The 26384-nt window shown below is 37.0% G+C and overlaps 1 protein-coding gene across 1 annotated transcript in view; it reads right to left on the bottom strand.

Moving 5' to 3' along the window:
* thrab (thyroid hormone receptor alpha b) overlaps positions 1–26105 on the bottom strand; it is a 268145-nt gene extending 242040 nt beyond the window's left edge. Inside the window, exon 1 of the mRNA XM_056469511.1 lies at positions 25825–26105. The gene's annotated coding sequence lies outside the window, so the exon portion shown is untranslated. The remainder of the gene's footprint in view (positions 1–25824) is intronic.
* Between the last annotated feature and the right edge of the window lie 279 nt (positions 26106–26384).

Genomic DNA, 26384 nt, shown 5'->3' with positions numbered 1-26384 from the left:
CCTCTGTACGGCAGCCAGAGAGCCGAGCAGCGAGCGTTTGACACCTTTTTCATTTTCAGATAAAGTATTGCTTCTCAAAGGCATGACCTATTTTTCCCCTTTACTTTTACCACTTGTTAAACTCAGATGAGCAAGACTCTGGCTTTAAGGCACACATACCAAACTGCAGATGTTTGCTCTACAAATGTGTAAGGGACTATAAATGGATGACTTTTACCTCCTGTGCTTTCAGGCCATTACCAGATGACTGTAGGGTTGCTTATTGTCTATGAAAATATCATAATCAGTAAGCTACTCCCCTCAAACGCAGATGAGCCAATGGCAGTTGAGCATCACCATTGCATTTCAACACCATAAGCCCTATTGGGATGGTTTTACAAACAAAGTCAACAATAGGGCTGTGTGATTTGGGGAAAATATCTAATTGCGATTTTTTTTTTTTGACAGATATTGAGATTGCGATTTGATTTGCGATTTAATTTTGTAGGCAAGATTCAGCTTAATAATCTGTATCGTAGCTTCTTACAACAGTGAGTGCTAGTTGAAATAAAAGAAACTGAAAATATATTAATTACTCCAACATTTATTTAAATTAGTTTTTTAATATTCAGAAATTAAATTTGTAGAAGGACAAAAAAAAAATGAGCTTACCTTTCTGTAACAAGTTTAACTCAAATTAGGAAGAATGTAGCTTATTATACAAACAAAAAAAACTATTATTATAAAAATACAGATCACTAAGCAAACTAACAAGGCTGATGAGAGCCTTTGTGTAGCTTATATTGTCTAAAAACAAAATAATTTATTATAGATGCTATACAAAATATCACAACATTCAACGTACAGTACTGCAAAATGGGTAAAAGTGTGTGCGAGACGGAAATGTATATCCAGCATTTGGATGAGGTTTTTAAATCCCTCTTTGGTCACTGTATTAAAAGGCACCGTGTCTTTAGCGAGGTAGTGAAGTGTTGGTTTTTTTCATTTGGTGTAACAGCCGCAAACAACTCTGAAATTGTACTTTGCTGTTGCTTGCTACTAGATTGAGTGTCACTGGCAATACTTTTAGTTGAGTTTTTAGCAGAACTCTACTCATATAGCCGCCTGTGGTGCTTTTTTGTGCTCGTTGTTGTAGTTCCTAGGCATGGGAAGATAATCGTTTTCAAGGTATACCGTGGTTTGGAAAAGTCAGGGTTTTAAAATTGCCAAAATGTTCTGCTATATATATATATATATATACATAGATTTTATATTTACATTTTTTTTTTTTTGCTTGTTTTTAAAACAACAGTCTCTCCAGCAGAAAAGAACTCCAAAAATGCTGTTTCAAATTGTAAAGAAATCTGTGTTTTTGAAACTAGTGAAAACAGCATAAGTCAATGATTCATTTGAATTATTCAGCCTGCCATGTTTAGTGATCCAAAATATTTTAAATGTTTCTCAACAAAAAATATATTGTGTTCAAATGGGGAAAATGTTTTTGTTTTTTACCCAAACATTTAAAAAGAATATATTTTAGAGCAGTGAGCACAATACCGTCAAACTGTGATATTTTTATCCAAGGTTATCATACCTCTTAATAGTTCCTTGTGCTGTGGCAACAATTCTGCGACAGCTCTTACAAATGACCTGTTTTTGTTCAGTGTCTGTGACTTTGAAACCAAAATATTGCCATATTACTGACGTGCTGTTTTTCTTTGATATTATTCAATGTGTTAATGCTTTAGAAGCATTCATCGCCATCATCCCACTTGTCCACGCTTTCCTGTTTGTTTGTTTTTTTTTTTAATTGTGTGCGTCCTGCATAGTTCGGTTGCGCAATTCTGACTGAGCAGAACAAAAGTGTTCTCAATTGGCTAGTAAGACTGTCACACACAGACGGCAGTCACGCATTAGCTCTGGGTGGGGGAAATAAAACAATACATATATATTTCATACTGCAGCCTCTTGCGATTATCTAAGTGCAGCATTTCAAATCCCGATTGCGATTGGATTTGAATTAATCGCACAGCCCTGGTCAACATCTTTGATTTCATGTATGAATTGAGCCAGAGCATGTCAGTGTTTATTACAGAGGTAGAAGAGTATCTGTGAGGCAAACATGTGATCAATGCAGAAGTTTCCAACAGAAACTGTTATTGAATACAATTTATAAAATGTGCTGAAATGTATTCGGAAATTAAGTATTTAGCAAATTTATCACGATTATAGATTAGTCATTTATAATAACCCACTACAGTGGTCCTTCGTTATTTGCAGGAGTTACATTCTAAAAATAACCCGCAATAGGCAAAATCCACAGGGGCACAAAGTAACGTGGGGTAAAATGTAACACAGAGTTTTAAGGTATTTTCTCAGGGTTAACCACGACATGCTTTTGAGGTTTTCACCACAGTGTCAGCAGACGTCTTTCTGCCAATTATTGAAAAAGTTCGGCGAAATTTGGATGAGAAACACAGGAAAAAACATTTTTGCAGCATAAAAGTATTTTTTATTATAGTCAATACTGTGAAAGTATGTAGGTAATATCTTAATTGTTGTGATTACCGTCTTCTAGGCTAAATGATGAAACCATTTTGAAAGATGTAAATCACACACAGTGACTGCTAGCCAGTTTTGAGAAAAACACGACACAGCTGGGTTAGTTGTAACAGGGTGTTACAAATAAGCCACACACTGTTGTACACCAATTAAACTAACAAAATAATTTAGGAATTTTGAGTGTAATGTTGAGAACCTTTTATATAAAAATGTCTTTAATAGAAAATATATATTTTTAAAAGAAACAAAATAATTTTATTGCTAATAATGCAAATAAATGCATTTGTATAATAATAGATAATAATGCAAATAAATCCAAATGTGTTCGTCCAACAGATGAATAAATAAATAAATAAATAAATAAGCATACTGTGCTATGTAGAACAAAAAAATGAGCCAAGTATTGAGGAAATATAGCTACTATTTAAAGTAAACTGGATTTAAAAGAATTGTACGTGAAATCTGCGTTACGACTAACGCTCTGTCTGTTACAACTTACCCCGCAGGTGGGGTAAATAGTAACATTTTTATTCCCGGCACTTTTGACAATACTGCACAGAAACCATAGGTCCGGCGATCATACAGCCAGTGCTCATTTGTAAAAGAGGTTTGTGTGTTGTTGGTAAAAAAAAATATGGTTTGTCTAACCCCATTACTTTGTTCATTATTTGGCCAAAACCAAAAAGTGTTACTTTGCACCCCGCTCTCCCCTAGTCAGCTTTAATATTTACAATATTTGTAGATGTTTTAAGGCTGTAAAACCCCTCATTACACAATTTATCCACTTTTCTCAGACAGCCATTAAAATTTTACACTTTTCTCTCTTGTTTAAACACTCTCCAAGTTTAAACCTTCATAGATAAATAAGTCCAGTATTATAAAATTAAACCAAAGATCAAAAAAAAAAAATTTGATCTTTATTTATTTACTCAATAAAGACGCCCTATACCCACACAACTTCTACCTTCCTTTAGCAAGTACAGAAGTTCAACTTTTTGTGCGATGGTTAGCATCTTCCTCTGCCTTTTGGGTGCTACCACAGTTGCCTTTGACTGTGCAGAACGTTTCATCGACATTGTAGGGAGACAACTTGCAAACATACAGTACAGCACTTCAGAGTCACACTGCTAGTGATCGAACATTTATGTAAATTTGGCAAGCTGAACGCATTCTGTACTCTACAGGAGACACGGCACTCAGGAGATTGATTGACATTGGCTAACAGGCCAGTGACTAACGCCAGTCACAATGCGCTGTAGTAAAAAGCATGTCAAATTACAAGAAAAAATCTGTGAAATTGCGAGGCTACAAAAAGTGAAGCACGTTATAGCAAGGGATCACTGTGCAAAAATGTTTTAACTTATATAATAGGTTATGTAACTGAGGGCAGTAATAAAATGTAATCTTACCTGACACTAATATTACAGTTTAAGTTATTTGGATCTTCTTGTTGATTTTTTTTTTCCCCTCTTCGCAGGGTACCAGTTACATCCACATCCATTATTCCACATATCCACTTATTTCAATAAGGCTGTATTATTAATTTCATAAGCACAAAAACACACTCAGCAAGATATTGTTTCGTTTGCGTCTTTTAAAAATAAATAAATAAACTTTCGTCAATATCCCACACCCCTATGACTATGAAATGTTTAATACATTCAAGGCCAAGTTGCAGCAACAATTTTGGCACACGGTGTTTTTTGATGTCAACGTCTGAAATGGTTCATGGTCTGATGGCCTCAAGAAGGCAATAACCTAAAGCTCCGGGCCATCATTACAGACGGGACTTACATCAGCAGCATTCATGATACAGTCCACTGCTCCTCTTATCTTATTAGACACCAGTTTGAGTTTAAAGTGGGTCATGGGTGGACGATCTGCATGTAACAAGACCGCCACATACCTCAGTCAGGTGGAAACATGGAGGCCATTCCTAAAGTACAGGGACTTCATTTAGAAACACGTTGAGATATAAATGACCTGCCAGGTGATCAATTAGACATACATCACCTATATAATATACTTAATGAGTTGCTCATCCTGTAATAAGTGAAGTTGAAGGAATAGTTCATCAAAAAAAGTGAAAATTTCCTCACCATTACTTTCTTTCATCTGTCATTTTGTAAAGAAAGACGATAGTTCGTAAAAAGCTGAAAATATGTAACCATTGACTTTCATAAAACAAATACTGTGGAAGTCAATGGTTACAGGTTTCCAGCTTTCTTCAAAATATCTTCTTGTGTGTTTCACAAAAGAGAGAAGGTCAAACAGGTTTGAAACAAGTGAAGGAAGAGTAAATGATGACAGATTTTTCAATTTTGGGTGAACTATCCCTCACGTAAAATACACAAACACGACACTATTTTTGGATTGAGCCACTTGAACCGCTTCTGCCAGTATGCCCTTTCTGGCATTATAAAAGTCTTTAAACTGCAGGAGCTTACAATATAAGAACATAATGGTTATATAATTTGAGTGCATTTGGCAGACTGTGTAGATATTGTGCAAGCGTGGGCATTAATGCTTCTTTCACACAAGCATTTTCAGCACAGACCACAGTTTGGTTTGTTTAGTTGGTGTGAAAGTCTGCCATGAACAACATGAGATAGAATAGAGCTACATGACTTGATTTGCATGAATTGGTTGGTTGGTTTTACATCTTGTATTCATAATTATTATTACTATAAAAACTGATCACAAACTTGTTTGTAAAAGAAACAAATCTGTGTTTCAGTCTTCAGAGCATATTAAAGCAATTTGTCTACGTAGCAAGGTTTTACAAAATAGTACTCAGTATTGAAAGTAATAATGGGATTTATGTTACTACAACACATATTTTTGTGTACTTTTCATTTATATACAACAATCATCACACAAACAAACAAACATACAGGTAGTGGAATAATGTGATAAAACATCAATATGAACACACTGCATTCATGCATGTTTTTTTTTTTTTTTGCAGACATTTTAGTTACTTGCGTTCACATTTTGGGTGAATCTACTGTATTCAATCTTATGCAATGTATAACAAATTATAGTATATTTATATAATTATATTATAATTTGATATAGTATACAGGGCTTGACAATAAGCACTGCCAGATGGCCCGGGCATCGGACAAAACAAACCTAGATGTTTGTTTCGGAACCGGTCTCGTTTGCCCAGTTAGCATGGTTCGTTTGGCATATTTGAATCCCGCAATTGTGCTCGGACCCATGCCAAATCAATTGGTCCGAGATCGCCTGAATTAGGTGGTCCTGGCTTGATTAAAACAAACTCTAGAGAGGATCGATTGTAGTGAGAAAGGAATACAATCCAACAAACCCCGCTATGTGTATTATGGTTGCGTAATAGCCACATATATGGCTATATAAAGAGAGAGACATGAGTGGGGGGGGGGTGTCATCATTCCTAAGGGCAAATGTGTGTGTTTCATATTGAATATGAAAGAGAAAAAGCATACTAAAACATTACAGAGAGCTGTTTATCCATTAGGAAAATTGACAGAAATTACCATCTGATAATTTTTTCATGGGCGACGCGGTGGCGCAGTAGGAAGTGCTGTCACCGCACAGTAAGAAGGTCGCTGGTTCGAGCCTCGGCTGGGTCAGTTGGCATTTCTGTGTGGAGTTTGCATGTTCTCCCCACGTTCGCGTGGGTTTCCTCTGGTTCCCCCATAAGTCCAAAGACATGCGGTACAGATGAATTGGGTAAGCTAACATTGTCCATAGTGTATGTGTGAATGAGAGTGTATGGGTGTTTCCCAGTGATGGGTTGCAGCTGGAATGGCATTCGCTGCGTAAAAGATATGCTGGATAAATTGGCAGTTTATTCAGCTGTGGCAACCACAGATTAATAAAGGCACTAAGCCGACCGAAAAGAAAATGAATGAATATTTTTTTCATATTTAAAGCTTATAATATTTTGTATTAAGCCTATTGTTTTGTTATTGTTAATATTATTATTAATATTATTAGCATTAATGGTAATAGTAATAAAAGCAATGATGACTGCAGTAATAATTTAATTTGAACCTACATACAATAAGAAAGCAGTTACTTAAAATTTTAATAAATATTTAACAATTAATTTTTTTTTACATTTAATAAATACCACCTTGATAATCAGAATAATCTTCTTTAAAAAATAAATAAATAAAAATAAAATAAAATAAAAACATTAAAAATTTCGATAAAACTGACCCCAAATTTTTGACCGCTGGTGTATAGCCAGTAGAAAAAAATCCTTAGCGCTAAACCCTGGTACATTATAATTATATTATCTGTATAATCTGGGGAAAACACACTACTGAACGAATATCAGTTTAGAAAATCCTTGCTTTGCCCTTCAGGTAGGCTTTTCTTATAAAAGACTGATGTCAAGTGAAGCTATTAATTAAATCACAGCCTTTAATAAGCAGTTTTAAGATAATCACACTAAGCCATATCATTGATGTCACTTTTAATTAAGTGAAGTTTATTCATAAACTAATTTCGACAGGATCACCTGCTTATGATTGCTTGCGTCTAGTCCTGCATTATTCAATTTATCATTCACCAACCAGACGATTCCTAAGCCACAATAAATACCCTAAGTTCTATATAACAGCCATCTTCGTTTTGAAGAATCCCCCTTTCCACCCCTACTTCTCCTCTTTTCCTAGATAGGTGGCACGGTGGCCCAGTGGTTAGCACTGTTGCCTCACAGCAAGAACGTCACTGGTTCTAGTCCTTACCAAGTCAACCAAGTTTATACATTCTCCCCATGCTCACGTGGGTTTTCCCAAGGTTCCCCGGTTTCCTCCCACCATCCAAAAACATGCAACTTAAGTTAATTGACTAATCCAAATTGGCCCCATAGAGGTGCAACTAATAAGTAGTTATATCTTAAGAGCAGTCACTATCTGTTCATTAGCTATTACAGCAGGGGATCAACCCGAGCTCAAACTCCCCTCTCGCCCTGCAAACATTAGGGAGCCCCGGGCTCGAGGATCTCATGAGTTCAGGGCTCTTTCCCGAGACAGCATGCCAAACAAGCTTTACAATCAATCATCAGCTAAATGTGAACTCTTGAAATGAATCGTGCAGCTCTAGTTTGGTGTAGAGTTCACAATTATCATGAAAGCAATTCGTCCTAAACAATCAAAGTATAATTTGCATCTTTATATGCTCCTGGTCACACTTATAAAGCAAAATGCCTCTCTCTTGTTACTGAAAACCATCGATGCACAGCAGCTCACTTTCTTCACATCTTCTGCCTTTAAAATTGGACATTCATCAATTGGATGAATGCTTAGTGTAACTATCGCACCCTTGTTCCCAAGTCAGTATAGCATACAGTATCACAAGTACATGAAATGATGCAAACGTACATCATTAAAAACCAAAAGTGCAATCTGAAATAATTGCAAAAAGCACATAATCACACTCGCCCAACAAGAAACTAAAGCAAGTGTGTGAAAACAGCCTGGAAGAAGTGTTTATGGCTTTTGTGGTCTCATTTTTTTTTGCATAGCTGTTTCAGGTTTCACTGGTTCAGGGTCATTCGGTGAGGGTCTTCACGCCAGCCCCTCTCCCTCCTGTCCAGCACATGAATCACAGTGAATTACAACACAACTATGGCCTTGTCTAATTTCACACCACGTCCCTTTGTGTTGAGCCTTCGAATACCCACCACTCTCAATTTCAAATGTATAATTTAAAAATTTATTAATTATTTAAAATTATTATTTAACAATTAATTAATTAAACTTTATAGAAAATACGGAACATCAAAAAAAGTGATTAAACATATAATGTGCATTACTATATCTACTGAAGCACATAGGATTAATTTGTTTTTGTTGTTGTTAAACTGAAGATTGCATGACATTCTCTCCACACAAAAGTGGTGATGACAGCACACTTTGTCTTACAAAATAGTGAGCAGAGAGCTCTCCTTAATAAGATCCTGGTCCAGAAAACCTCTCGTTCCCCACAGTATCTGCTGAAGTTAATGTGGCTTGACCATCGGCAGCATTTCAGAAATGAAACATGCTGATTGTTGCAAAGTGAGGCCGTAACCTGAAGCATCATTACATCTGACATTGCATTCCCCAAGAGTACCTTTCAAGAATTTATAACTAGAGCAAGAGCATATTTACTCAGAAAAAAAAAAAAACTGAGAAAAACTAACAAATGATTAGTCAGAAAATACAAGGATACCCATGATTAGGGATTACTAGGCAAGACTGACAGTAAAACTATTAGTTAGACTAGATAGGCTGATTGGCAATTAAGGCTCCAATACACTTGAAATTAAGTTCTTTTCCATTCTTAATTTGAGGGCAAAAAAAAAAGTTCAAAATGCTTCTATATTACAAATATTCCAACACTCCCATGCTGCAAGATGTGGAGTTGTAAGCATGTGTAATGCCAGCCTGATCTCACAAGGAAACATAACTATTTTACATTTTGTCAGTTTAGTGGCCAATTCGTATGACTTCATACGAGTTTAGACATGTGAAACTTTACAATTTTAAAAAGGAGGCGTGGCAATGAACCCCACCCCTAAACCCAACCAACACTGCTATGGGGGATGAGCAAACCATACTAGATTAGAGGAATGAGTTCATACAAATTCATACGAACTAGCCACTAAATCAAAGTTACGAATTGCCATGAGAATGTGTTGGTAATGCTGCACCCATGTACCCCCTAAACATAACAATCGTAGGTTGCTAGGCGACCATCAACTGTTTTCTCAAAGGATGACAAGCTGACAGAACATTGCAGTCACTCTGATACAAGTTTTATTTTTAAGTAAGTATTTTATGGAAAAAATTACAAAGCACTACAGTGTTTGAGTGTTCTGCGCTTGTCTCAGATAATTAGTCTACTGCACTGTGTTTATTCCATACAAAGTATGGAGCTGATCAGTTACTTCTTGTCGCGTGACTCACGATGCGCTTCCATTCATACAACTGCTGCATCTGGAAGGCGCGAGCGCAACCCCCTGCATTGGAAGAAATGAACTTGTGCGAATTCTAGAAAAGACACGATATGCGAATGGCCCCTAAAAAGCCGCTGTCTTTTGCAACTTCCAGCAGTTGATCTTCTTGCACAGACATGCTGGATTCACCTGATTTGTTGACAAATGGGTTGTAGATCCATTCCTTGGCAGTTTTTCTTTAAGAAAAAAAAAACATGAAAAAAAATAAAATAAAACTGACCCCAAACCTTTGACCAGTGGTGTATATCCAGAAGTAAAAAATCCCTAGCGTTGAACCCTGGTATATTATAATTATATTTACCTGTATAATCTGGAATAAACACACTACTGAACGAACATCAGTATATAAAATCCTTGCTTTGCCCTCCAGGTAGGCTTTTCTTATAAAAAACTGACATCAAGTAAAGCTATGGATTAAATCATAGCCTCTAATAAGCAGTTATAGGATAATCACACTAAGCCATATCATTGATGTCACTTTTAATTAAATGAATCGTGCAGCTTTAGTCTGGTGTAGAGTTCACAATTACTATGAAAGCAATCCGTCCTGAACAATCATAGTATAATTTGCCTCTTTGTATGCTCCTGGTCACACTTATAAAGCATAATGCCTGATATGCGAATCGCCCTAAAAAGCCACCGTCATTTGCGACCTTCAGCAGTTGATCTTCTTGCACAGACAATGCTGGATTCACCTGATTTGTTGACAAATGGGTTGTGGATCCATTCCTTGGCAGTTTGCGGGTCCTTCACTGGGCCTTTTCACCTTAGCAAACAAACTTTCCATAAAATTTTCCAAGAAACTTTCTGTTTCTTACTCATTTTGCTGCTCGTGAGTTAAATTTGGGTGCTCAATTGACTGTGATGTAAGCAAGAGAATATGGTCATTTCTCAAAATAAAAGATCGTTCAGACTGGGATAATAAATAAAACGGAAATAATTAATTATTTCTTGTGCTGCCCGGTACCAATTCATCCACAGACCGGTACCAGTCTTCAGCTCGGTGGTTGAGGGCCACTGCTCTTTTTTCCCAACTTTAGGAGCAAAAGCGAACTCCCCCAAAAAGTTTGATTTGGTAAGTGGTTTGTAACTGCCAAAACAAATTTAATTTCACCTTGGTTTAAAATGACCTCATTTCAGTTTATACTTGGATTTCATTTTAAGCATATCAGGGCCTTTAATCAGAAAAGAACTGACAGAACAATTGTTATTTAAAAAGGTGAACAGACAGATGATTAGTAAAAAACAGACTGAACAATCAAAGAATAGTCATAAATGACAGATCATATGTCACAATTGAGACAGAAAGCTGAAAATACAGACAAATATACCAACAATTAGAAGACTAGCTGACAATAACCAAAAAATACAGGCAGACCAATTAGTCAGAAAACAGACGAACAGACCAATAACTAGTTAGAAAACAGACAGATCAACTGACCAACTGATCAGAAACAACTAGTCAGAAAGCACACAGAAAGACCAACAATTTGCTTTGTTTCTTTTTTTTAAACCACTAGTCAGAAATCAAACATATGGACAGACCAACAATTAGGAAGTCAACAAACAGACAGACCAACGCTTAGTAAGAAAAGACAGACAGAACATTTAGCCTTAAATCTACAGACAAACAATGATCAGTCAAAAAACATAGAGAAAGAGGCAGACGTAGTAGTCGGAAAAGACAGGCATACACATACATATTAAACACACTTAGCGGTACACCAAGTGTTGCTAGGTTGTTGTGGCTGTTTTTAAGCATTGACATTTTTTGGGCTGGTTGACAAGATATTAATTACAACACCTCCTTTCCTTAAAAATACAACATATGACATGATGCATACAAAGCTTAATATGAAAAATAAACTCTAATAGTAAGCTTAAACAAAAAATACCCACGCATTTGGGGAGAAAGAAACAGGTGTTCCAAAAAAAAGATAGCGATCTAACAAGTTGATGAATGACAGTAAACTCAAGGCAGCAACAGCAGCAGTAGCATCAACAAACAGAGCAGTTGTGATGTTGAGTTTCTCGTTCCCTCTATGCGGGCCCCCTGAATCCTCTGTCGCCTTGTGTAATCTGAAGACATGATCTCTACCACTCGTCATTATGGAATCTCACTTCTTTCTTTCTTTTCTCTCACAGAACATCACACATTTTCTGCAGGTGCGGAAAGCTGCCAAGATCAACCCTCAGCTCGCTGCTGGAGTCCGCATGCAGTTCAGAGCCGACTGTATAAAGTGCCTCCAAAACAAAGCGGGAGCTTGCTGCAATGTTTAAATTAAAATTAAATCAAGGGATTTGCCCACACTGTTTGCTCCATAATGAGCTAATTGATTTAATTATCACTGTTTCAGGGGATTTTAGATCATTTGCTAACTTATTTATTTAGATATAAAAGAGACTTTTTTTCACATGAATATCAACAGAGAAATGTTAATTTACATATTTGTAAGCACATTTTGGTTTACCATAGTAAAAAAAACACTGAACAGAACACTCAACTCACTCACTACTTATTTAAAATGAGCTAAAACTACAAAAATCTTGATTTCTTTGGAGGCACAACTTAATTGTTTTTTGTTGAATCCACTTAAAATTTTTTACAAAATTTTTAACTTAATCAACTTGTGTTGGGACAACATGAAGGAACTGTGTGGAACCCAGCATTTTATACAGTGAAAGATGTGCATACAAATTTTAAAATAAGCATAAAACATGTTTCAATACAAAAATATTAAACACCTTTATCAAAACAAAATACTGTAATTTAATTATTTAGATTAAACCGAATGAATTAACTGGACTAACCAGTAAACCTCACAACCTCAAATGATGTTTTATGGCCCATTTCCACTGAGAGATACAGTACGGTACGATATGGGTCACCTTTATAAGGCTTGCGTTTCCCCTGCCAAAAGGGTACCAATAGTGGTGTACAACAGAAAGTTTCAGTCGACGTCATTCTCACTCGAGGAAATGTCAAAGTAAAGCTGTACGGGTCGTTCATATATCATATGAGAAGCACTTCTCACAAAACAGATGCTTTATACACATAAATACTTGTGCATAAATGTTCATTACTAACCTTTCTATGAACATGATTTGATTATAACTGCAGATAAATGACAAAAATAGCCTACTGTAACGTCTGCAATTATAAATTACAAATAACGTTATAAATGCAAAATATATGAACACATGCAGACCCTTACAGTCTCTGATATGTTACCAATTACAGAAAAACTACACACAGCATACATTTTGTCCTTATTAGGGTTCAAGAACAACACAAAATTTAGCTCAAAGTCAGTGCACACCATCACCATAATCTTAACCAACACCTGTAGCCTCTGTTAGAAAGTAATTTAGTCATTCTGAGTTAATAATAGTCCAAAAGGTGATGATAATAATACCTAAACATGGCAGTTTGTTCATGATTTAGGTTGCTGAAAGAATCATTTGTTCCTTTGATTTTTCCAGGTTCTCCTTTGTTTTTTCGTGCTTCACTCTTGTGTTTGTCCATTTCTGAAAGAATCGGGTGTCAGAAACACTTCAATAATCACGTGCACATTATTATCATCAGCTCAAGAAGTTTGTCATTTCAAATATAGATGTGCACGTGATCTCTGGAGAAAGTAAAACCGCTTGCACTTTAAGATGGCCTTGTAAAACAAAAACAGGACATGGCAGATTTTGTTCTTCTTGGGTTTGTGGCTGTTCATCAAGACGAAAAGAAGGTTTGTTTGAGCTCAGGTCGACCATGGCTTATTATTATATGTATATATTATTACGATGTAATGTCTGCTGTCTCCTTTGTTTTCATTCTCCTGGCTTGTTGCAGGAGTGAGTGATGTATCCCTGTAAACCAATAGCGGTCAGTTTTGCATCTAGCTTCATCTTTTGGTACCCTTTTGTTGTGCTAGGTACCCTTTGCAAAGGGCACCCAAAAAGCGGTACGGTACGCTTTTAGATACCTTTTGACAGTGGAAACGGCCATAAAAGCGCAGCGAACTGAACTGTACCGTACCATACCATTTAGTGGAAATGGGCCATTAGCTGTTCAAAATTATCAATTTGCCAAATTTAATGATAAAAATCATTACTAAAAATCAAATTATCAACATATTTTTATAGATAAAGCTAACGAATACTGTATGTCCACAGCCCACTAGAACATTGTTGGATCAGTTCATAATGCAAGTACCTGCATACAAATATACACCTAGGTATCGGATTAGCACTCTGCGGCATTACTCTAAGCCCAGGTACCGGAATCATTATCAGGAAAGAAAAACGTGTATCAGAACATCTCTATTCAAAAAAACTTCCAATGAGATCAACTTTTCCATTGAAGGATGTCAGTAATGTGACCATAAAGAATACTTGCATCCAACTGTGACAATGTGCTGTAAATGAATGGAACACATATCGGCTTGCAGCAAGAAAGCTGTCAGTTACAGTTGAAAAAAAAATACCTACGATCTCTAGTGGGGATTCACACAGCAGGGTTTTCAGCATTAATTTTTTGTGTAAACCCTTGAACAAAACAAACCATTCAAGCAGCAAACAGCCTGGGCTGACATGCAAGTTCACAATATGAAAAAAAATAAAGAAAATTTTTTGTGAAATCAATCACAGCCTGCCATTTCAGGATTAAAATAAATGACAAGGGCTTTTTTTAAGGGAGGTTGTATACGGAGATATTTAGCGGTAAAAATAGGCATCTGGTGTAAGTGATGGCCTAAATATCAAAGGCATAATAAAAAGAAAATGATCGGGAGGTGTGGCATAGCAGCGCTGCCAAAACCTCAACTCCTAGAAGAAGTTCAGCTGAATTTCCCAAGCGTGAATGTTTATATAAAAAGGCCTCCTGAAAAGTAGGATTCATTTCTCACAGTAACAGTTTTATAGTGAAATCAGACTCAAGATTATTCTCAGGATTATACCACAGCCATCTGTAAAAATCTGTACATAATATAATATAATATAATATAATATAATATAATATAATATGATATAATATAATATAATATAATATAATATAATATAATATAATATATTATAATATAATATAATATAATATAATATAATATAATATAATGCTTCTTAAAAAATAAACATTACCTGTACTCTCCATGTACTAAGTGCAAACTCACTTGTCATCCATTTTAAAGTACACTATCTATAGAAGTTATACATTACCCAAAATGACTCAAAATGGTGGTGATGTATGCATTTTTTTCTGCTGTTAAATCATGCTTCTGATCAATAAACCTGACTTGCAGTTTTCAGAAACATGGTATTCCTTTCAGTTCACATTCCTTTCAGTTCACATGCTCAAACCAGTCACACATCTTTAGCGCAACTGAAACTGAAAATGAGCTTTGTGCAGCGTCCATTCACAAATGTGAGTTTAACACTTATCTCATTCCCTCCAGAGAATTGTGCAGGTCTGAGGTAATTTTTCGATGCTATTTGAGATTGAAAAACAGAGAGTTGCAGGAGTGTGTCCTAATACCTGGAAAACAAGTTTGCATTTCTTACATCAAGTTTAAGCTTCTCAGAATATTTTGTTTTCTGAATGGGTGCTTGGTGGGATTCATGATATAAGGTCTGTGGTAAGTACAAAAACACCTCTACCACCAGGTTAGCCTAAAATATTAGCTGATTAGTTGGATTGACTGAATTTAATCTAAGTGGTTGCAAACGATTTATATGGGCTGAATTTAAACAAACAATTTAACTTGTTTCTTTAAATTAAGCCCATATAAATAGTTTGCGACCTCTTACCTTAAAAAAAATGTAGTAAATCCAATTAATATTTTTTACAGGGGGGCACAGGTTTGCCAAACCAACTGTTTCCTTGATCAATTTACAGCAGGGGTATACATCATTGTAAGGACAATAAAATGCCTGTAACTAATGAAAATAAATCTCATCTAATAAAGCTTATAGTTCAAAAAGAACTCTTATTAGTGTTTTTTTAGTGAATTATGAAGTTGCAGCATTTTTCAGGGGATAGCTTTTGTTTGTTTTTCTCATGGTAACATTTAGCAACACTGTATCAATAGCGCCAATCAAAAGAGAAGCATGCGCAAATAGTTCATTGAGCATATTTGGTAAGATAAACAAAATGATAATCATGTTAAGCACGATTAAAACAAGAGAAGATTTACTCCTTTACCACAGATCTGTAAGTTGAATAACAATTAACAGATTGCCAGGATGAAGACTATGCTATTTCGTTAAGCACATTTACATTAGAAGTCCCGCTAATCATTCATTAATAAACAATTACGCAAATCCTGTAGAGCATAAGGTTAACTTTGACAAACCAGATCTTAATATAAAGTTACACCAGAGAAAATGTATGTACTGCTGCATGAAACAAAACTACTCCAACTATATTTTGTTTTAAGCCATAATAAAAAATCCCTCACATCTCATATAATTTTCAAACCCTGGAAATGGTTTCTCGGATTGAAGCATATGTTTATTTAAGTGCATTTTGATGAAATGAAATTGAAGATCATCACATTAACAAATCAACTAAATCCCTGTTATATTTTACAAAGAATGTTATAAAAGAATTTTTAAAATACAGTAAGACTATTGATTAGACCTACATATTATTTTCTAAGGGTTTCTTAAAGTAGTTGCTTGCAAGTAAACAGCAAAGTTGTGAAAGCAGTACATGTACTGTAGTACATCATTTATTGAATCCACAAACGCCATGATGCAACGATTAACCGATTTCACCATTAACCACGCTTTAATTTGTCACGGTTAATTCACGAGTTCACACTTGCAATAGTTTCAGAATAAAGCGTATTTGGCGTGCTGTCCGGAGAGAGGGCTCTGAGCTCGGGGAAGACACCCAAACTCGAGTTATTCCTCTTATCAGGAAACAGAGTTGAATTTGGATTCGAGCGAAGGATCTAGCCCGGCCCCAGAACGCTCCCCCCAGGATTGTAATGCTTAAGAGGTGAGGTGACAGGGTGGTGGAGGGATGCTAAAGTCGTAAGATGCTGCAGGTAAGACAGCTTTGGTATATATAGGGGTTTGGTCAAGAACTGATTGGATAATAGAATAATTGTCAATGACGTATGTGATACTGAAACTTCTGCGCGTGCTCCTCCCGAAATTTGTTTATAAAACATCACTTAATCGTAATGGCTTCTCAACACCGTGTTTCTGCACATAACAAAACTGCTGCAACTAAACAAAGTTACACCAACTGTGCGCTAGTTTGAAGTTCCGAGCATGTAATATGTTCGAGGCTAATATGCACATACAGTACACTGGATTAACTAAGGCTATTAACTAAGAGGCGTTCACATATTGCGTCTGTTGCAAGTTTGTTATTTCTAATGGAGACGAGTGGCTTGCGCGCACATATTAATGTAGGATCGACGTGTTCCTGCTTTCCAGGCACACCTAGTTGAAAAAATGCTGCGAGCGCACCGAAAATCACATGACAAGAACTGACTGCTCAGCTTCATACTTTGTATGGAAAATACACATTTTTACTCCAAAGAGAAAAATTAAAACAAACTGAAAAATACCAAACAATTTTGTGATATAGTTACTGAGCAGCAATAAATAACACTTAAAATATAAGGAGTTTTCATGTGATTTTCTAAACTAGTAGTGTTTTGAAATTATTAAATGCATAATTTTCATAATAATCGTAAAACTGTAATTACTCCTTAGACTATAACCGCACAACCAAAATCTATAATCGTTGCATCCCCTTGTCATTATTGACAAGAAATAACAGACTTTTTGCTGAAATCCTCTGTGTGACCACACCAAAAGGCCTACTGATCTTATTAATTAGGTGATCAATGCTATTTTTCATCCTAGAGTGCACAGCAATGTTTGTTGTTCTTGCGCCTACCATAATAAATCTACTATAAAAGCACACCATCTACAGTAACCACAGAATGAAGAATTGGGTTAGAGGTATTCATTTTTATCTATACTGCTGTAGTACAATCTATTACCACATTCAACTCTCGACAGCTACAAATAGTCTAGCACGTGTTACACTTCATCACACTTACTTGTTAACAAACTGATAAAAGATTTATAGACGCATCCCATAGCCAATTCCCAACATCCAATGTGATTCTCCGATGCTGGGCTACACCTCCGGTCTTTAAACCAAATGCTTTCTGTGCACCATTTCCAATAGAAAAAATATACCAGCACATGCAGAGAACAAAAAGGGCAACCGGGAGGAAGTGACTGAGACCAGATTAAAAGGCTGCCTGAGATTTAAGGTTGTTAATTAGCGTGAAGTGTGGCTTCTAAAAAACACCTCTCAAGACTCTGTTCTAATAAAGGCCAGTATATACTTTTGTTTCACATGCCTGCTACTAGTGTTATCACGATACTGGATTCTGAATATCTAACTTACAATAACTTAACTTACAATACCTTGAAAAATATACACAATAGCTAATTTGCGATATGGACTACATTAGGAGTATACAGTTTTAGATTTTTATTTCAAAAAATTGGATTCAATCTTCCCTTATATTCTGATTAAAACAACATATACCTTAATATTATTAGTTTTAATTCATATAATTTAATATTCGAAGGATAATTGTATTTTTTATTACTATTTGCATTAACAAAGATTTATAAATTATTTAGCTGACACTTTGAATATCAATTTTTAGAGGAAGAACTAATTACCATTTATTTAATAAACAAACATTTTTGTTTATTTCGGCGACACGGTAGCACAATAAATATCGCTGTCGCCTCACAGCAAGAAGGTTGCTGGTTCGAGCCCCAGCTGGGTCAGTTAGCATTTGTGTGTGGAGTTTGCATGTTCTCCCTGTGTTCGCATAAGTTACCTCTGGGTGCTCTGGTTTCCCCCACAGTCCAAAGAAATGTGCTGTAGGTGAATTGGGTGAGCTAAAATTGTTCACAGTGTATGTGTGTAAATGAGTGTGTATGGATGTTTCCCAGTGATGGGTTGCAGCTGGAAGGGTATCCGCTGTGTAAAACATATGCTGGATAAGTTGGCGGTTCATTCCGCTGTGGTGACCCCAGATTAATAAAGGAACTAAGCCGAAAAGAAAATGAATGAATGATTGAAGTTGTCCGTAGTGTATGTCCTGGTCCTCCAGATTGGGGATTGAGCTAACAACTCACCTCTTAAAAACTAGATGTCACGAAACACCAATATGGTGTGGCTAAATATCAACTTCGATATAAAAGTAAGTATTTGTTTATTTCATGTATAATCAATGCACATACATGCCGCTATGCTAAACACTCGCATTTCTGTTTACTATAGCACTTTATGTGTGTGCGTTGACCTGCTCTTTTGTGTGTATCAACTCTCTGCTAGTGACTAGATAGTAAAGCCAGTATTGATACTAACCAAAAGCAAGATCGTATCATTTTTATTGATATTTTAGTATCTATATGTATCGAAAAAACGATATTTTTGACAACCCTACCTGCCACTAGAGTTGGGTCGATAGCGGATAGACATCACAATGCTGAGCCGGCATTGTGATCCTCCGCCCCGCCCCCATCTCAGCAGCAACCCGCTCACGAAAAATACACACTTGGGCCCCGTTAACACTAATACGTCTTAGTTTAAAATGGCATTCCAGAATGAAAACGATTTAAGTCCACACTGGCGTTTCACCTAGCATTTCTGAAAAGCTCTCCTTCCACACTATACCGCCGAAAACACACATCATGTGACCACACACAGCGTATGCGCGCATATGAGCTCCAGCAGTCAGCAGAGCAGGTGCTTGGAGCACTAAACCCCAGAGAGCAGTGCACATCAGACAGTTTATCAAGGATGTACCGCTGGATCGTGCCTCACTGTAGTTGTTAAATGTGATATATAATTAATCTCGTCTCTATCTAACGACTCTTTGGTCTTTTGAATCTGTCAGGTAACGTGTCACAGCGTTACTACACTGCTTCAATCATTCGCTTTCACGCTTGTACTTAGTAATTATTAGGGGTGTCAAAATTAATTGTTTCATCGGTGCACCGCAATGCAGATGAGAACAATTCGATATCGGTTTAGTAATAGATCATAACCGGTTATTACGTACTGACGTCATTTAACTCTTATGGGCGATGTCGCAGTAGAATACTATGGCGAAGGAGGCGAGGGCGAGTAAATAAAACACTCTTCCTACTTAATAGGTAGATAATTATGCACAGTTCAACTGCTTGTGAGTTTGCTGGAAAGTCTTTCTTGGACACTGAAGAAGGCACAGCACATGAGCTGCTATTTCACTACTAAGGAGAAATGCTGTAAAAACCCATTTCTGCCTCTCTCTCTCACTTTGGACATTTGACCCGATGGCGTGTTCTTAAGGTAACTTTTCCTCTCCTCTTGGCTGTTTAAGCGATACTTGTGTATCCAGACACAAGCGTGCCTGAGGTACGAGTTTTCTCCACTGTGTCTATTAAGGGATTACCTGTGATAACAGTGTATTATGCGCATATAGACTGTAACCGCGGACTGTTCTTCTCGTGTCACTCATCGGTGAACAGTGCTTTCATTTATAAAGCCAATTGCAGCCCTTTCTGTTGAGCAAGTGAAGGAAATGACCAATCATAGGGGTGTAAAACCTCACTAGACAGCGCTCAAAAAGCAAGCGGGATAATATTTGCATTGGCTTATTTGGCTATAAATGCTCATGTTGTTCTGCGCATGTATTGGAGTTTTTGTTTGATACATTCAAAAAGAGTGTTTTCTTTGAGCAGGTAAAATTAAAGGTACAGTTCATTCTCTTACTGCTTGTAATAAAGCACGAAATTGTATTACAAATAATTTATAAATATTAATAGATTTATAGATTTTAATAAAAAAAAATGTCTTATGTTGTAAAGAAGAAATCTAATTATGTATGGAAAGCATCGTCAATGCACCGTGATGCACAGAGACATCGAATTGAACCGAATTGATGGCATGATAATCGTAACCAAACCGAACTGTGAGACCAGTGTAGGTTCACATCCCTAGTAATTTTAGTGAAAACCTCAGATACTGTAGGTTGGTTCCTGTTGGTTGTGCACCTTGTTTACCAACACCATTATAACGACACAGATCACTCTGCCTATTCATGCCAGAGTCCTGCGGAAAAAAGTGACTGACAGGTGGTAATTTGTGTGAAACTTATCTTTATTTTTTTATGATTTAGTTATGGGTAAAACAAAGACCATGCGGGTCAGCTAGTTGAAACTGTAGGCTACAAATAATTAATTCATTCTGAATTAATCAACTATTCATAAATAATTCATTCATTCATTCTGAATTAATTAATTATTCATAAATAATTCATTAACCGCCGACATTGCAATGCCATCGTCCATCGCGATGTTTCACATTAGACATCATACGATGCCAAAATTGGTCAACATCGCCCAAGCCTACCTGCCACCCTTTTTTTTGCAGTTGTGTTTGTGTAGGGAGAATGTGATAGTTTTTTGTGGCCAGGTTTCTGCCGAAGTCCCTGGCCCTCATTGACATGGGAACCACACAAACAAACCAATAACAGAAACTAAAGACAAAATAGATTAAATGCAGTCAGGAGCTGAACTGCAGTAAGATGACAATGGAAGGTAGAGAGAGCTTTTGGTGTATTACAAACCGAGAGAAGCAACCAAACAAACCTATGCGAGTGTGTGCGTATCTTTATGCGCGCAGGTCTGTGTGCTCGTATGGCCAACGTTATCTCAAAGGGTCCAGAGTAGCGGTGGGTGACGTTCGCGGGTGATCCTATTGAGTAGTGATAAATTCATGTTCCACAAGACAGTGGTTGTGTTTATCAGAAGTGAAGCCACGCTGCTTTCTGCAAACGTTTTAGACCAAAGTCAAAGTTCAGTTTCAGCATCTGCCACTGCGCATCTGCTGGAAAAGCAGTCAAAGAGAGAGGTTAACATGCATTTTTTGTAGCACAGCCATGAATTATATAAGAGGACACACAGAAATGGCAAAGCAGTGTTTCGGCTAAAAACAGTAATTATCTTAAAAAAGAAAAGCAGGAAATTGTACCAAATTGTACTTTAATACTTCAGCACTTGAAATAAATGCAGAGCTACACAAAATGGGGCTTATTCAGCATGCTTTCCTTTAGAGAAATACAATAGGACTTTGTGAATTTATACACTAGCTTAGGGCAGCTTGATTAATCATATTTTATCATAACAATGATGTTTGTGCCTCATAATAAATTACTAAAAAAAGGTTAGCACTGTTGCCTCACAGCAAGAAAGTCGCTGGTTCAAGTCTTGGCTGTGTCAGTTGACATTTCTGTGTGGAGTTTGCATGTTCTCCCTGTGTTGGAGTGGGTTTCCTCCAGGTACTCCGGTTTCCTCCACAGTCCAAAGACATGAGCTATAGGTGAATAAACAAAATTGGCCGTAGTGTGTGTGTGTGAATGAGTGTGTATGGATGTTTCCCAGTACTGGGTTGCAGCTGGAAGGGCATCCGCTATGCAAAACATATGCTGGATAAGTTGTATAAAGGGACTAAGCTGAAGGAAAATGAATGAATGAATTAATGAATGATGAGATGTTAATGCGTGAAGACCAAGCCAGGACTCAAGACTCTGACCAAAATTATGACAAATTAAACATTTCTTGATAACGTGTAAGGTCAAATTTAACTCCGTCACATTCGCTGTCCAATTGTTTTGGTAACTGGCTGGAACATGTTTAATACACAGTTAACCAGTCATGTTCGATTCAACCCTCTGTACTTTCCCTCTATGTGTTCATTACCCATGTACATGCGACGCGCAGAGCATATATGATAAAGCAAAAGTGTTAAAGCTGAAATGTCAAGCAGTCTATAGACAATTATTTTAGGAGACAGAGTAAGGACAGACATGAGACAGGTGAGGAAAAGGAACAACCATCAATAGGCCATGAAGGTGAAGGTACATGTGCAAGGTGATTGCTTCCCACTGCGCCACCATGATGCCCTAGTTCAAATCTTGTATTTTGCAAATAGTATTTGGAATCGCTAACAATAAACTGAATCTTTCGACTTTATTAATGCAACAAATTACTTTATTTACACTGTTGCATACAGTAAAAATCAAGTCCAATTACACTACAATTAGTTCTGGCAATATAGCGAGTCAGAGGCTGCAGCCGCTGTGAGCTTGACGCATGTATTTATTCAGTGATAAACCAGCATGTCCAAATCAACAGACTGATTCATTAACAAGAAAGATCATTATGATTACTATAGAAAAACTGTACAATCAAATTGTAAGTTGGTGTGCTGCCAAAGGAGAAAGTGAGTTTCACCAGTGCAACCGATGGGAAGAAAAAGTCTAGAGCTTGGCCAAAGTGTTCACACACTCAACATTTATGACTGTCAATGCTTTATGCACTTCACTGAAGGATTGCACAGACATGAGGGCATTTTAAAGCTGCGTCTATCAGCTGATCTGTCAGTGCACTGGTTATACATCTGCTCATAGATGGATCATCTTACAGACGCGGATTTCAAACAATCTCAAGTCCATGTATCTGTGCAAGAATTTGGTGAGGAGCGTCAAGCAATGAACATTGAAGCCAATCGCAGTTATATTGGTTGAGTACGTGAACACAATGGGCAACTTTAAAAACGAACATCCCTAATCTGTTAACTACTGTTTATGTACTATGTACCAACATAAATTATACTAATTGTGCACTATTTTGCTTATTTTGTTTGTTTTCAATTGTATAAATAAGCAGTAGACAATATCAATTTGGGTTGCTGAAAACACTAAAACGTTTGCAGAAGTGCCTCAAACATCCAAGTTTTTAAAAAGTTTTTTTTTTTTTACATTACACAAGGCCCAGGTGATCATTCATAAACCAAAGGAACTACAGGACTGTGTTTGTGTATGTGCGCAAGTGCACTGTTTTCATTTACAAAGTGACATTGCCAACTAATGGTCTGGCATACGTAATATGGTGTTTTTAGTCATTTAGATTGATCCATGTGAACAGTGGTCACTTTAAGAATGTTTGTATAAAATATATCACCAATGTAATCGACAAAAACTATTTAATTTTTAGTACATTGTTGGTATGAAAACCCACCCTTAAAAACAGAAAATATTGTAAGAGTAAATATATGATAATATAATAAGTGCACGGCATTATCCATTAAAGCAAAAATCATGTAGTACAGTACTCAGCTGAAAGTTTTTTTATAGCATCTTACAAAAATGATTTAATCTTAATCGATAACATTGGTTGATGTTTTACGAAAAGAACTTATCGGCTTTCTAGTGTGTGTGTGTTTAAGATAAAACTGCATGACACACGCAGGGTGAGAGACAACACGCTGTGATAAACGACAGGTCACAGCCTCGACACGTGCGTTTTCTGCTACTTAAACTAGAAATGATTTGACACCGCAGTACACAAACGACAAGCTTTTCAGCAAATGCTTCACCTTCACGTATAATCAAAAGTGTAAATGAGGTGTAAAACAGGATGACTAATATAGGTTGGGTGTGATGTGACAACAATATGCAAGTCAAAAATATAATAATCAGGACATTTTGACAGATGCAAAGGATTAAAAAGCATTCAAGAATTGCCAAGTGGCTGATGGGTTTATAGAAGCACCCACTAGCTAACCATGCTCATATTGTAAACCCATCACTGTTAGACTGACAAACCTCAAGACCATTTAAATTACACAGCATGCTTTTTGGAGCGTCTGCTCTAGCACTGTATTGCTTAGGATAACAGCTACAGCTGGAAAGCCCTCTCTTAAGGTCACTGCTCATTTTCACTATGCATTCGGTAATGTTGACCTATATAACATGAGGCCACAGTATGGCGGGCTGCAAGGAGAGGGGCCAGGGAAGGTCACTTCCTCCCCATTAAAAACTCATCAGGATCCGACACAACAAGCCAAGCTACTGTTGAACAATGACTGAACTTCACCTTTGCATAGCTTATAGCTAAAACCTAGCAAGACACGCTCACTTAACAATGAAAAAGTACAACAGTCACAAGTAAAAATGAGAGCACCCTATCTTGTATACTATTAGATTTCAATAACAAATGATACATCAAATAATCAAACATAAGTCATACGTAGAATTCAGATCTGTACAGTAATTCAGCATTTAGATAAACTTCTGTTTAGAAATATTATGAACAACTTTTTTAGACTAATTAATTATTTATTCTGCATACATTAACATACTTGATGTATGATAAATGAAAAATATTAACATGTTGCTCTATGTGATATATTGCGATGTATGCTTTAGTTTAAATAATAAACATTATTTAACAAATAAAACACATGCAATACTCATTCACACTCGCATAAATTATCAAATGCAATTAGAAACATTTTTAATTTTGCCATTATAGTCCAAACTGCAGCTGCACGTTCCCTGAAACCATTCAAAACTAGTTACTTGATTATGATTGTTATTATTAAAACAGTTTTCCCTTTATAAATTAGTCCGAACATAATTAAATTTGACTTCAAAGAGTGACCTTAAATGATGCACTTGGCAAATGTAAAATTGTCAATATAATCAAATCAAGGAATTAATTAAATCTGTAATAACATTCTGAAAAACAAGACTGAGCGTTTGAGTGTAAAGCAGGTCAAAGTTCATACAGCAAAATCACTTTCACACAACACCTCCAGCTTTGAATTAACTATAAACATCAATTAAAGCACACATGAATCTGCAGTTTGAGCTGAATCCCGCATAATCAACTTAACTCGAACTTTTCCCTCACGAAGTGAACTTATATAGAATGCACACACTTATATTTGAATTTCTTCAAATCCTCAACGTATTTACCTGTTGGTAAAGTACCACCAATGCACTTGTTCTTAGATGAAAAGCTTGGTAAAAGGCACCTGAAGTGAACCCATCATCTCAAAAAAGCGCGTGTCAGCTTCAGTGTGTGTAGCAGGCAGGCACATACTGTACGCGGGGCTACAATGTGTGTTGGTACAGTATGTGCCTGCTACAAAAGTAGGCCCTACATACACAAGACTGTCCTCGCCGGCAACCTGTGCAATGTCAGCCGCAACTTACGTGCAAAAAGCCCGCGTGCACTAAAGCCTGTGCTGTCCTGCAGCGAGGGGCAAAGGGAATGAATCGTTTTAGCTTTAGGAGCGCTGACCTGTCAAACCGTCCAGCTAGCGTGCGCTGGAATTAGCCTCGTATGGCAGGAGAAACAAGAGCGATGTTGCATAAGCGCGAGCAGTAAATAAACGCGAACAGCGCGCGACTCACCGACTGGATGTTTGGCGGGGTTTTGGGGAGATCGCGGGGATCCTGCCAGTGGTAGATAAGTGAAAACGTCCTGCTTCGTGTATCCAGTGCAAGTGTGGAGAGACACTAGTGCACACAGTCAGCCGATCCCACCGCAGCGTGCCTTCAAACTACTGTTTCCTCCTCCCAAAGCCCTCCGTTTGCTCTTTAGGACGCGCACTGGGATCTCGGTGGTGGGTTTTCCCCTTAGTTTTAGGGGAGAAAAGTCCTCTGCCTAGACCCCGTGCTGCCACGACAGGGATTTGAAATGAAGAGAAATACTACAATCGCTCCTCCCTCCCCAGTTTCACTCATGTACAGTACCACAGGGAGCGTATAAAACAATTTAATAAAACGATCTACCGCTCTCTACAGGACTAACACTGTAAAATACTTAGAAGACTGCATTCTCTCTCTCTCTCTCTCTCTCTCTCTCTCTCTCTCTCTCTCTCTCTCTCTCTCTCTCTCTCTCTCTCTCTCTCTCTCTCTCTCTCTCTCTCTCTCCTGTCATATGAGGCGAATGACAGCACTGGAGTCCGAGC

Source organism: Danio aesculapii, chromosome 12, assembly GCF_903798145.1.
Source record: "Danio aesculapii chromosome 12, fDanAes4.1, whole genome shotgun sequence".
Classification (NCBI taxonomy): domain Eukaryota; kingdom Metazoa; phylum Chordata; class Actinopteri; order Cypriniformes; family Danionidae; genus Danio; species Danio aesculapii.
Note: the sequence above shows the minus strand (reverse complement) of the source record. Positions and strands in the feature narration are given on the sequence as shown.